This window comes from Taudactylus pleione, unplaced genomic scaffold (genome assembly GCF_031769625.1).
Source record: "Taudactylus pleione unplaced genomic scaffold, aTauple2 ptg000366l, whole genome shotgun sequence".
Lineage (NCBI taxonomy): Eukaryota > Metazoa > Chordata > Amphibia > Anura > Myobatrachidae > Taudactylus > Taudactylus pleione.
This window is the reverse complement of record NW_028284767.1, coordinates 3944794-3958034: the sequence shown is the minus strand read 5'-3', so window position 1 is coordinate 3958034 and position 13241 is coordinate 3944794. Positions and strand designations below refer to the sequence as shown.

Here is a 13241-nt window from a genome sequence, read left to right as displayed (position 1 = left end):
GAGATGTGTCCTTATACACCTAGTGGTATATTTACTACAGTGTGGGTTTTTAGAAGTGGATTTGTTGCCCACAGGGGGCAGCCAGAAAGTCAGCAAGCAGGGGTAGATGTACTAAGCCTTGGAGAGATAAAGTAAGGAGAGATAAAGTACCAACCAATCAGCTCCTAACTGTAATTTTTCAAACACAGCCTGTAAAGTGACAGTTAGGAGCTGATTGGTTGGTACATCAATCTCTTTCCACTTTATATCTCTCCCATGCTTAGTACATCTCTCTCAGTATGCAGAGAGTGCTAGGAATAAAGGGCTTGTTCAGTGGAAGGTGAAACATTTATAGTGCAGGATAACATTTTAATAAGGAAATTGAAGAGCCCAGTTCTCTCTGTAAATAGGACACGACACTCCAGATTTATTGTAGTAATATTCCTGAAGAAACAGCTTTAGCTTCTGAACACCTGTATAACTATGCTGATACCCAATAAAAAGACAAAACCAAAGGAAGCATTAATTTTATAAGCAGTAAAACTAATAGAGAAGGAGTACAGTTGGACAAGGATGGCAGTACAGATACACTTGAAAGTATTCAAATAAGAAGCCTGATTCAGGTCTGGACGCTATTGTGGGGCTTAACACACTTTTCCAATGATCAGAAAACTGCATATGTACAGGACCCGTTCCGGCATGCAGTGAATTGCATCATCGTAGCCCCGCCTCCCGCGTTACAATGCTGTTAATATCAGCATTATATAGCGGGGGCGTGGCCTGGACGATACAATAATGCCGGCACTCCCCCAGCACCTCTCACCTATGCTGCGCCAGGCCCCCTCACTCCCCCAAACTGTACCGACCTGGCAGCCAGAATGTCGGCAAGTATGCGCTGGAAAAGCCACAATTGCCGGCATTCTGTCATGTTGTGTTAAGCATGTTGACATTGTCATGTCAATCTTATGCATATCGACATAACAAACTACACCCATGCTGAATATTACAAAAAGTTATACAAATCAATCATAATAATCATGTCTTGAGAGATTTTGTTTTGTTTCACAAACAAGTGCAAGAGCAAATTTGATAATAAACAGTTTAATACTATTTAGAGCCTAATATCTGATGCAGATCAAAAAGCCAGAGCTGCAGTAATTTTAGCAGCTGTGATATCACTCAACCAGTCAGTGGCAGAACTAGAACTTTTGGGAATATAGCACAATCTTCAAGGGGCCCTAATCTTTCTAGGTAAGGATACTTATCCAACCCCCCCTCCCCCACCCCCCTTCATTACCTTGCCTTATTGAACTGCTGTCCGCCTCTCTTGTCCTGATGCATGCTGAGCCTTCACTTCCTGGTCAGAGAGGAAGGAAACACCAGAGATTAAAAACCCCATGAGTCCCAGTCATGGAGTTCCAGAATTCTGGCACCTATAAGTGCTCTCCTTGTTCACACAGTATTCTGAGGCTTGAAATCCCCTGCGATGTTGGCAGGTGCATTCATGAACTTGTTAACCTCCCTGCTGACAGTGAACAATGCAGAGGGAAGCAGGCCTGAGGAGCTGCAGGATTAATTTTGATGCTACATGGGTCCTGGCAGCGGAGGGACCCTTCTGTTTCCCTAATTTACCAGGTCCCATAGCAGTTGCTACGCTGGTAGGCAGGTGCATAACTAGAACTTTGTGGGCCCCATAGTAAAATCTTGAAAGCCCCCCACCCCCCCTCATTGCACAGAGAGGTTAAAAAAACACTGCAGGGCTATACTGCTCTACATCCCTTTATATTTCTCTACACCCTTCTATACTCCTCTGCTTCCCTCTATACTCCTCTACAGCAATCTTTGCTCCTCCTACATCCCTCTATACTGCTCTATGCTCCTCTACATCCCTCTATACTGCTCTACTTCTCTCTATGCTCCTCTACATCCTTCTCTACTGCTCTGCACTCATCTATACTGCTCTACTTCTCTCTATGCTCCTCTACATCCATCTCTACTGCTCTGCACTCATCTATACTGCTCTACTTCTCTCTATGCTCCTCTACATCCCTCTATACTGCTCTACTTCTCTCTATGCTCCTTTACATCCCTCTATACTGCTCTACTTCTCTCTATGCTCCTCTACATCCCTCTATACTGCTCTGCACTCCAGGACCTTACACTGCAGCGCTGAGCAGCAAGGACCCCACGGCTGGAGAGTGCTCCCTGGCAGTCGCCTATGGTCACAGGCAGCTGTCACTTGGGGGCCCATTTATCATTAGCTTTCGCAACGCATTTAGGGCATGCCAGTAACGCCCCTGATCGCATTGCAAAAAGTGATCTCATCGGCTGGATGTATCATCTGGAACATGCAGGGACACGGGATCCGAAAAGAGCCCGTCCCTGCAATGTCTCTGGAGAGCTGCCGGCCACTACAGGGGGTGGTGCGCATGCGCAGTCCCTGGACTGCACATGTACATCCGCCATAGCTGGTGAGGGTTCCGGCGGATCCCTCCGCCGGCTAATAGTGCGCGGTGTAGCCCATAGGCTACAGCGGCTAACGTCTTCTTCAGATGGCGTTAGCTGCGGGGGCCAATATCTGGAATGCATCGCATTCCGGATATTGGTAAAGTTAGCAGTATCGTTTCCCCCATAGAAACCTATGGGGGAGGCGGCTGCCAGCGGTAATGGAGGGATCACAGGGGGATACTTAGTATTTGAGGTAAACCCCCGATGGGTGTTTTCGGGGATTTTACCTCAAATACATTTTGATAAATGGGCCCCTTGGTGTGTTAGAAGAATGCATCATTCATTTCGCAGCCCGCGCTCCTGCACTGAAGTACACACAGTTATGGACATGGAGAGCCCATGTGCTTGCTAGTTCCAGCGGTGGCCATCTTTGAAAAGTGCTTAATGGCCTCATGGGATTTGTAGTTTATGTTTAACTGCTCAGAGCCTGAGCAGTAAAAGATAAACTACAAATCCCATGTGCCACTCTTTTTTTCTTCTCTGGCCGCCGGGTGTCTGTGGCTTGGGATGACAGGGGACTCAGGCTGTATCCTGGGGGATCAATCTGGCCCTGATTCAGACCTGCTCGCTGGCCACTCGCAAAGCTGTGAGTGTCCACCTACAGCTTGTGTGAGCGGGCTGGAGACCGTCGAGATTATCACGACCATCGTGCTTGCGACGAGACACTGGGGTAGGGTCCAGGCTGCCGCACACCCAAGTGGACTCCCTGCTCTAATAGAGCAGGAAGTCCACTACTGACATCACTAGTGATGTCAGTGGTCCTCCCACAAATGCCAGGCGTTCCTAAGGGAACACCTGCGTTTGTGCAGCCACCCCCCCTACCCGCCTACAAAACGGGGCGAGCTGTCACCATCGACAGCTGCTCTGTCTTGTAGCGAGCCCTGTAGCCACTGAAGTTCAGTCGCTCGGAGGAGCTCGTGCATGCGCACGCCGGATGCGGCGCATGTGCAGTGGCCAAACATCGAGCCACTTGCGAGCGGCTCTGAATCAGGCCCTCTGTGCATAACTGGTTGCAGGAGCGAGCGGCGGGCCCTGGAGGCGGCCCAGACCCCATAGCAGCCACACCCCTTGCACCCATGGTTGTTATGCCAGTGCTGGTAGGTATGCCCTTGCCACCAATCATCACAGTGCATTTGTGTACAGAAAATCTCCAAGCCTTTCTGCCTGTTTATTTAGAGACGCACTTGCCCCTACCTTGGCAATCTGCTGCAGGGGGCCAGGACTCTCTCAGCGGGACACGCCTAATAAAAGTCAGGATGATGGGACAGTCACATTAAATTGTGATTATGTTGACTAAATCAGGACAGTTGGGAGATACAGTGATGGACATACAGTATATATTTAGTAAAAGCCAGTTTTTCAGGTACTGTAGATTATTCAGCTCAGCAATACATAGCTTTTGATGCATATTAATGTGAAATACTGGCTTACTTGTGTTTCTCAAATTACCATATTATTCCTATGATCTAACGATCAAAGCTGCTTTGTGTTTTATGTGCTGTGCTACCCATGCTGGAGTGAATTGTAGATTTTGCACTGTACTTATTACAGTTGTGGATAGCGTTGATGGAAAATATAAATACAGCACTAGAATTCAGAGTAGTGGTAATTATTTGGTATTTGTAATTACCTAGCTACATAATTTGACTTTTAGGTTTAGTCATAGCAAACGTTGTAGCCGGTCTTTCTTCCTGCTTAGTCAACTTTACTTAATATACAGATATGTCCAGTTGCATCTTTGCTGCTTGTGTGGAAAATCCCGCCACGCATGGCGCGAGTCGTGCTCCCGCGAACGCGCGCTGCAGTCACACCCATGACCCCATAGGATTTCATGTTGCGAACGTAGCGCACGGCATGGCGTACCATGGTGCACGCAGCTGCTGCTAATTGCTTGGCGCGATACGTGCGCACATTTGCAGCGCAAGTGTAAGGCTGCAAGACGACACATCTGTATTATGGGGGAAAATACTTCTAATAGAGATTGGTCACTCAGAAAATTACACTAATACCTCTTCCAGACAGAGAAGAGGACCTGGTCATTTGCCGGGGCAAGCCGGGTCTTTTTTATGTGTGAATAGTTCAACCCGGGTCGAACCTGTGTTATTCCTGGGTCCAACCTGGATAGCCTCCTGTGTGAAAGGCATGACCTGGGTCACGATGACCTGGGTCATGCCTAAAAGGAGATGAATGGAGGGGACAGTTGGATGACATCATCTCCAAGTGCCCGCTGAGAGATGGAAGACCCGGGTCACTGGAAAACCTGGGTCCACTGTGAACGGCGACGACACGGGAATAACCTTGGTCAAACCCTGGCTTCAACCTGAGTTCATTGTCCCTGGTCCAAGCTGGGTTTCTGTCTGGAATTCTGACCTACACCCTGACGTACAAAAGCTATTGCATCTAGTAGCACTCAACTTGCCAACTTGATATAATTTTGAGCAGAGCTGGTGAAAGGTTTTAGGGCACCCTAGGGAACATTTACCCACTGTCCCTGCTCCCTCCAATTATAATATGCCATGCATCAGTGTCCCCAATTTATAGTATGTCGCATAGCAGTGTCCCAAATTCATAATATACTATGTAGAAATGCCCCAACTAATATGCCACACAGCAGAGCCTCAAAATCATAATGTACACCGCCCCAGTTCATAATATATTGCACATCTGTGCCACAAATTCCTTATATGCCACACGACTGTATCCCTACTTCATAAATATGCTACCCATCAATGCCTCCAATACATAATATTCCACACGTGTGCCCCCAATACATAATATGCCACACATTTATGCCCCCAATACATAACATGCCATACAGCTGTGAAGAAAATGTATTTTATGCAATATAGCTGTGGCTCCAATTCACATTTATGCCACACACCTGTTCCTCAATATATGTCAGCACCTATTAACCTCCCACACACACCCACCCTGTCAGTACTCATTACCTCCCACACACGTTGCCAGCACTCATTAACCCACACTCACCCTCAGGGGCTGGATGGCAACTTTTAGCCTGGGGGTGAGTGGCCTGGTTTTTCAACCAGCGCATTGCAATCGGGAAAGACACATGATAATAGCGGGTTGGGTATGAAATGCTGGCGCTCGGGATCCCGGCTGTCAGAATACCGAACCCGGCATCCCGAAAGGGCTAGCATACCCTCCCCCTCTCCCTACCCTAGCCCTCCCCGGTGCCTAACCCTAACCTCCCCCTTCCTGGTGCCTAAACCTAACTCTTCCCCCGTAGAGCCTAACCTTAACCCTCCCCCTAGTGCCTAACCCTAACTCCGATTCTTAACTTCGGGATGGCGGTGGTCAGTATTCTGGTCTTTCTGGTGGTGGTCAGCATCACTGACTTAGTTTAACATAAAATAGTAAATATAAGCAGCGTACCCAAGATCCTGGAATTGGGTCTGGCTCTTTAACAGAGTTATGTCCACTGTCACACGCATAGCCGCACCTAGACATTTTTGGACACTGGGCTCCATGTCCTTAAGAATTCTTCTTTAATTTCACCTAACATATTTATTTTTCTAGTATAAGGCAGGAGAGACTTTAGGTTATTCAAACAGTGGCCAGTAACTGGTATATAATATACAGAGAGCGTTGCAGTGACCACTATTGTAGTGCAGAGAATATTACGGCTACCGCCATATAAAGCAAGGAACATCACAGTGGCAGCCATATAATGCAGAAAATATTACGGTGACCGCCATATAAAGCAGTGAACTTCATAGTTACCGCCGGATAATGCAGAGAGGTTTGCAGTGACCACCAGATCAGGGAGTGTGGCAGAGACTGCTGCCAGTTAATGCAGAGAGGTTTGCACTGATCACCAGATGAGAGAGCATCGCCATGACTGCCATATAATGCAGAGGTTTGCACTGATCACCAGATGAGAGAGCATCGCCATGACTGCCATATAAAGCAGAGAGGTTTGCACTGATCACCAGATGAGAGAGCATCGCCATGACTGCCATATAATGCAGAGAGGTTTGCACTGATCACCAGATGAGAGCGCATCGCCATGACTGCCATATAATGCAGAGAGGTCACAGAGACCGCCAGATCAGGGAGCATGCAATGACTGCCATATAATGCAGAGAGGTTTGCACTGATCACCAGATGAGAGCGCATCGCCATGACTGCCATATAATGCAGAGAGGTCACAGTGACCGCCAGATCAGGGAGCATGCAATGATGTGACATATAATGCAGAGCGGTTTGCAGTGACCATCAGATCAGGGAGCGTTGCAATTATGTGCCATATAATGCAGAGAAGTTTGCAGTGATCGCCAGATCAGGGAGCATGCAATGATGTGCCATATAATGCAGAGCGGTTTGCAGTGACTGTCAGATCAGGGAGTGTCGCAGTGATGTGCCATATAATGCAGAGAGGTTTGCAGTGATCACCAGATCAGGGAGCGTCGCAGTGGCTGCCATATAATGCAGAGAGGTTCACAAGGACCATCAGATCAGGGAGCGTCGCAGTGGCTGCCATATAATGCAGAGAGGTTTGCAGTGATTGCCAGATCAGGGAGCGTCGCAGTGGCTGCTATATAATGCAGAGAGGTTTGCAGTGACTGCCAGATAAGGGAGCATCGCAGTGGCTATAAGGAGGGGCTCTAGACTGCACACCCTAATAGTAATGAAAGGTGCCATCATGCTGAGATTTCAAAGTGACATATACAAAAAACAGAGTTGCAGATGCACTATGTGATCATTACTGTATACATTTAAATTTATAATATAGAATTTCAGAGGTAGTTTGCATATCAATGGTCAATGATACGGGCCTGCCCACCAGCGTCAAGGTCACTTTGAAATCTCAGCATGATGGCACCTTTCATTACTATTAGGGTGTGCAGTCCAGAGCCCCTCCTTATACTCCATATTGTGTATTTATACACACATCTGAAGCCTGAGATTGCTCCAGTCTAGATTTGCACCCCTCCCCCCACCCCCTCAATAAGTTTTTAAGCAGGGACCTAGCATTTGACTGCACAAGGCAACAGGCATAATTACAAGTAAGTCCTATTTATATTGTTAGTATCAGTTTATTTGGGGTGAGCGTTTGGGTGTGGGGCCCCCTGAGCTGTTCCGGCTGGACCTCTCTGCGGCATCACCATTTAATACATATAGTCACTTTGTATATCACTTTCATGTTTGTTTATTATTTATGTATTTTTTCACACATATTCTACCCTTATCATTATTATAACACTTGTTAATTACTTTATACACCTGATACTTTAACACTTCACTGTCACCCTTTTTTTCGTGTGATGCCCTGGGGAGGTCTTTGGCTGGGCTAACTTTTGGGGTGCCCTGCGTCCCAGATGTGAACCCCAGAGTGTTAGGGACCTGCTCAATGAGGTGACCTTGACGCTGGTGGGCAGGCCTGTATCAGTGGCCATTGATATGCAAACTACCTCTGAAATTCTATATTATAAATTTAAATGTATACAGTAATGATCGCATAGTGCATCTGCAACTCTGTTTTTTGTATATAGTATCGCAGTGGCTGCCAGATAATGCAGAAAGGTTTGCAGTGACTGCCAGATCAGGGAGCGTCGCAGTGGCTGCCAGATAATGCAAATCATCGCCAGATAATGCATAGATCATCAGTGAGCCACATATGACACAGATTTTCTTAATATTCCCCTTACACACAATAATAGTACCCCCCTACATCAGGGCCGGCTCTTGTGGTGTTCGACCAGTAGAGGGAGCACCCCTCCCGAACAGTACTGTCCTGCTGTTCAAACCGTGTGCCGAAGTGGCCCGCGGGTGGTCAAATTGGGAGGTTGGGGAGCTGCGGCGGTGCTGGACCCCAGAGTAGCTGAATGGATGCTGCGCGCATATCCATTCAGTGCCGGGAGAGGGCTGGGGGAAGCCCAGCTAGTGACGGAGTGCTGGGCTTACCCCCAGCCTGACATTATTTTTAGGCGTGCCACGCGGACACGCCTCCAAATAACGTCATTTAGGGGGTGTGGTCTATGGTAATTAGGTCATGCCCCCATTTTCAGTCGCACGCTATTAACTGAGCCATCACAGGGTGCTCAGACCCTGCCCCACATACACACACACTTTATTACACCACCCCCAGCACAGACAGTATTAAACCCCCCCTCCCTCCCCCCAAAAAACAAAAAACTACACCCCTCTCCACTGCAGTATTCCACCCCCACCTGAAAAATAATTTTAAACATTTTCACACCTCCACTGGCACTTACCTGTCTGGAAGGAGGATCTGTCTGGTCCCTGCGGAGCTCCAGGGTACAGGAAAAGATAACAGACAGAATAGACTAAAGATGGGGCGGAGACTCTGGGTGAAGGGGGCGGGGTCTTGGGCAGGACAAAAGAAGGTAAATTAACATAGGCAGACAGGGTAAGATCTTAGCTGGGGACAGGAAGGTGTTTAGAACAGTCACAGAGGGTAGTGGAGGGGGCAGGGTCCTGCCTGGGACACTGGAGGGAGTAGAGTCAGTAGCAGAGTGTGAGGTCAGATAGATTCAGAATAGTGACAGACAGGGGATAGCAGGGGCGGAGACTCAGGGTTCTCAAGCAGGGAGGGGATGGACAGACGCAGGCAGGTACCAGTGCACACTGACTGCACACAGCCCCTGCAGTGGAGTGGACTCAGAAGAGAATTGCTTAGTGTGCAGCCACAAGCTGCATGGATGGGACAGACAGCTCGGTAACAGGCAGAGAATGCTGCAGCTGCTCTAATGGTTCTATAGTCGGAATGATTGCAGAGCACTTTCTGTCTGTCACCAGGCCATCAGTTGTGCATGTGCAGTGTGCGACTGCGGCCCTCTCTGAAGGAAAAGTGTACCAGCCCAGGGGGGGCATATGGCTCCCTGCCCCCCGGCCCAGCCCGCCACTGCTCACCCTGCCAACGATTAATAACCTACACACACAGCTTGACAACAGTTATTGTCAGCACACATTGTCAGCACTCATTAACCGCCCATACACACAATCACCTGCCAGCACTTATTAACTGACACACACATGGCCAGCACTCATTAACACCTTCACATTGCCAGCACTTATTGACCCCCCACACACACATTGCCAGCACTCATTAACACATTCACATTGCCAGCACTTATTGACCCCCCACACACACATTGCCAGCACTCATTAACCCACATAAATACACACACACACACCCTACCAACACTTATTAGATCCTTCACACACACACACACACTAACCCTGTTAGCATTCATTAACACACACACATGCCCCCCACTCATTACACACATTAATCCTTTCTCCTCACCAAAAAGTAATAACAGATATGCCTTACCAGGCTCAATTCAGCAGCAGCAGTTCTTCATGTTGTCTAGGGGTGGAGCTTCTTATGTGAGTGACAGACTGGCATCCGGGGACTGGAGGAAAGGGAAGGGGTGGCCACCGCTGCTGCTGACTCTACCGCACTGACAGATGATGGAGCAGTGCCAAGGCTGGGGGGTTTCGGAGGCTTGTCACCTCAGCAGCATTGTCCCTGGTAATCAGTAGTCCCGGACGGAACTGAAAGAGACATCCTTCATTTTGGTGGACTCAACAGTGCCCTCTAGTGTCCGGCATCCTTAGGCAGCTGCTTAAAGCTGCCCAATGGTAGCGCCGCCCCTGCTTTTGTGGTTACAATTACATTACAGCTGCTATACTAATGAATATATATATATATGTTTATATTTTCTTTTAGTATCAAAAAAGCAAAGAATAAAAATGTAAACCTAACTCTGTTTAAAAGCACTTCCTATATTATTATTATTTATGCAGTGGTCAAAGTAAGGCAATGTTATATATCCCAGCTGTTTTTTCCTTGTCGCCCTCTAATTTACCCCTTTGTGATGCATTACAGTATCACAATGAAATTATTGTCTAATGCTGAAGCAATAGTGGCTGATTTATTTACATGGGTATTATTGCATTTTGGTCTCGAGAAAAAAGGGTGTCACTTGTACGACTCAGGGCCTAATTCAGATATGGAAGCAATGTCAATGTTTACACAGTCAAGCAATTATTGGTGGTCCGCGCATGCGTCTGAGTCGCTCTGTGCAGGCATCAAATTTCATTACCGTTGTCACTCGCAGTGAGAATTTATGGCAGGCAGGGATCATTTGTGGATGCCCAAGGGGGGAGGGGTGGCGACTTAAATGCAGATGGGTCGTGACCATTTTCTGGGCATGTTCCTGCCTGCGATTGCGAACCCTTATACAGTAAACATGGCTCCAGCTTTTCAGTTCCCGCTGCCATTTTGCATGATCGTAGAGTTACTCAGAAGGCAGACTATCAACGGATCTGCGATTGATGCTTCGTCTTTGAAAGCAGCCGCTGGAATTTGCGAAGCAGCCCGTGGTCATCTCAATACAAATACTGGCGGCTGCATATTTTCGTACAAATTCACAGCTGCGGTGGCATTACCATACATCTCTGTGGTTATGTCCCAGAAGTCCTTCTGCGCATGTGCCACGGGGGGGGGGGGGGGGATGGAAGGGATCCGTTCGGATCGCTCTAAGGGGAGTCGCGAATAGATGCCCATATGCTTATATTGGGCAATACCATCTAAAGATGGCGTCTTCTGCACTTCTTCACCCTCAGCAGAGAGACAGGTGGTCCTCAGTCCCAACACGGTAAACAGAAATCAGAAACAACATAACAGTAAAGCTTTATTTTTCAGGAATGCAGCTTCCCAGAGTGACCATGGCAATAGGTTCTGGAATTCACCACCATTGTAACAAATATACTTAAATACAATAAAACATTGCATTCAGTGGCGGATTTTGCCTGCAGCCCCCCCCTCCCAGTAAAATTCCCATTGGAAGCGCTACCTGCCAGTCTCAGGGGGAGTCCAGGCTGCTATTAGCATAGAGCGGCTTCTCTGCCTTTCTGCCAGTCCTGCCCGGCTCCTAGAGGCTGCAGGCGATGCAGCCCTTTGGAAGCCGGTGATATGTGCATGCGCAGCTCCCCACCGCTAGTGCACATGAACCGGTCCCTGTGCCTCTCAGATCGATTGCGCAGGCACTGGGACCCAGTCAGGAGGAGATGGTGAGAGTTTATTTTTACAGAATGTACCCTCTCGTTTCCGGCGAACAGCAGCCCCCATCATCTGAGAGAGTAGGAGCCGCTGCTGATTGCATTCCATGCTTAAATTAACAATTTAAGTTAGGTGTTTGCAAAATCTCACAAGTTCACTATTCAATAAAAGTTTCCTAACATCAGACACTTAATATGAAATTGCTGAAATAAATTACATATCTTATACAATCCTACTAACTATATTTTATACTGCAGTATTAAACCCTGGCTGCAATAAGAAGTCTCTCAGAGTTTTAATCTGGGTCAACTTTGTTGGTGCACAGATTTATTTTTTGATGTTTGTGGTGAATCCTGATTGGGTAACCAATTAATCACTGGGATTGTACCAATGCTCAGGCTTAGTTAGGCTAATAAGGGGGCTGTTGTTCCTTTCTGTATCATTCTCAAATTGTCAGTTTGTTTTTCATGCAGTTTCATTAACAAATAACGGCTAGGTGATGTGTGGTATAATGCAGCGGCAAACCGAAATGCTAGAGAAATGCAGTCTTTATAATAGGGGTGCTGAAGCGGAATCATTTGAGGATATAAAGTTGACACCAAAGCTGGTGAAAGAAAGTCTTAACTGAATGTCTGCAACTGATAATAAGTTGATGAATGCTGTCACACTATATACAGTACATGTGTTGGGGATTATAAAGCTTTTTGGTCCATAACCTGTTTCTCAGCACCGCAGTACAGACTAATGCTGGGCATACACTATACAATTATCTGTCAGATCTCTATCCAATTTGGCTGGTTGAAATGAAAACCTGGTAATGTATGGGAGCAAATGACAATCGACCATTTGCTCACAAACACGAATTTAACCAATTTGAACAATTATTTTTTGTTTGTTTTCCAGCGTTTAAAATCATATGATCAACTGTCATTTGCTGCATTACAAGGTTTTCATTCCAACCAGCCAGATTGGTCAGATATCTGACAGATAATTCTATAGCGTATGCCCAGCATTAGTCTGTACTGCGGTGCTGAGAGACGTTCACTTGGGTTGACTAGGTCAAATAATAGGCAGCTCTCTTCTTCTACCTGCGCTATTGGTGTTACAGCTGCGTAGGGAGAGTGCAGGCAGGTCAATTTACTTTTAGTATCAGCTGCTCCAGGACTCCCTCTGTTCCAGGCTCTGCGCTCACCGCTCCCTGTACCTGCCTTGACCTGGTCTCTGACCAGGAAACATGTTCTCTCCTCCTCTGATAGCTCACTGCCAGGGAACCTTCTAGCAGGAGAGGAGCTCTCGGGTTTGCCACCTTAGTGCCTCCATGGTCCGCCTCCGGCTCTACCTAGCGCTAAGGGAGCCGCGCCTCCAGGTCCTGTCTCGCACACTGACAGGCACTGAAAGAAGGCCGGTGCTCGGATTACAAGCTCTGCCTGGGTCCGCATCCCCTGTCTGCTGTCACTCAGATGCGGCTACCCACACAGCCACCGGCGTCCTGACTCTGACCGTTACCTCATGCTTCCTGAGCAACTGCTGTTCGCTTCCAGCTGTCACTTGTCTGACACTGGTCATGAGACCTGCTCCTGACCTCTTGAGTAGCTGCAGAAACACTGGGAATTGTCTTCCTGTGTAATAGCAGACAGTGGGGGAAATGTATTAATCGGAGATATGGTAGTTTATTGGTATGGTAGTTTATTACCGCTTCTCC

General features: G+C 47.6%; 1 protein-coding gene across 3 annotated transcripts in view; it reads left to right on the top strand.

The window, feature by feature from the left end:
- The window catches only part of RASIP1 (Ras interacting protein 1), a 96489-nt gene that overhangs the window by 24302 nt on the left and 58946 nt on the right, over positions 1 to 13241 (top strand). The window lies entirely within an intron of this gene.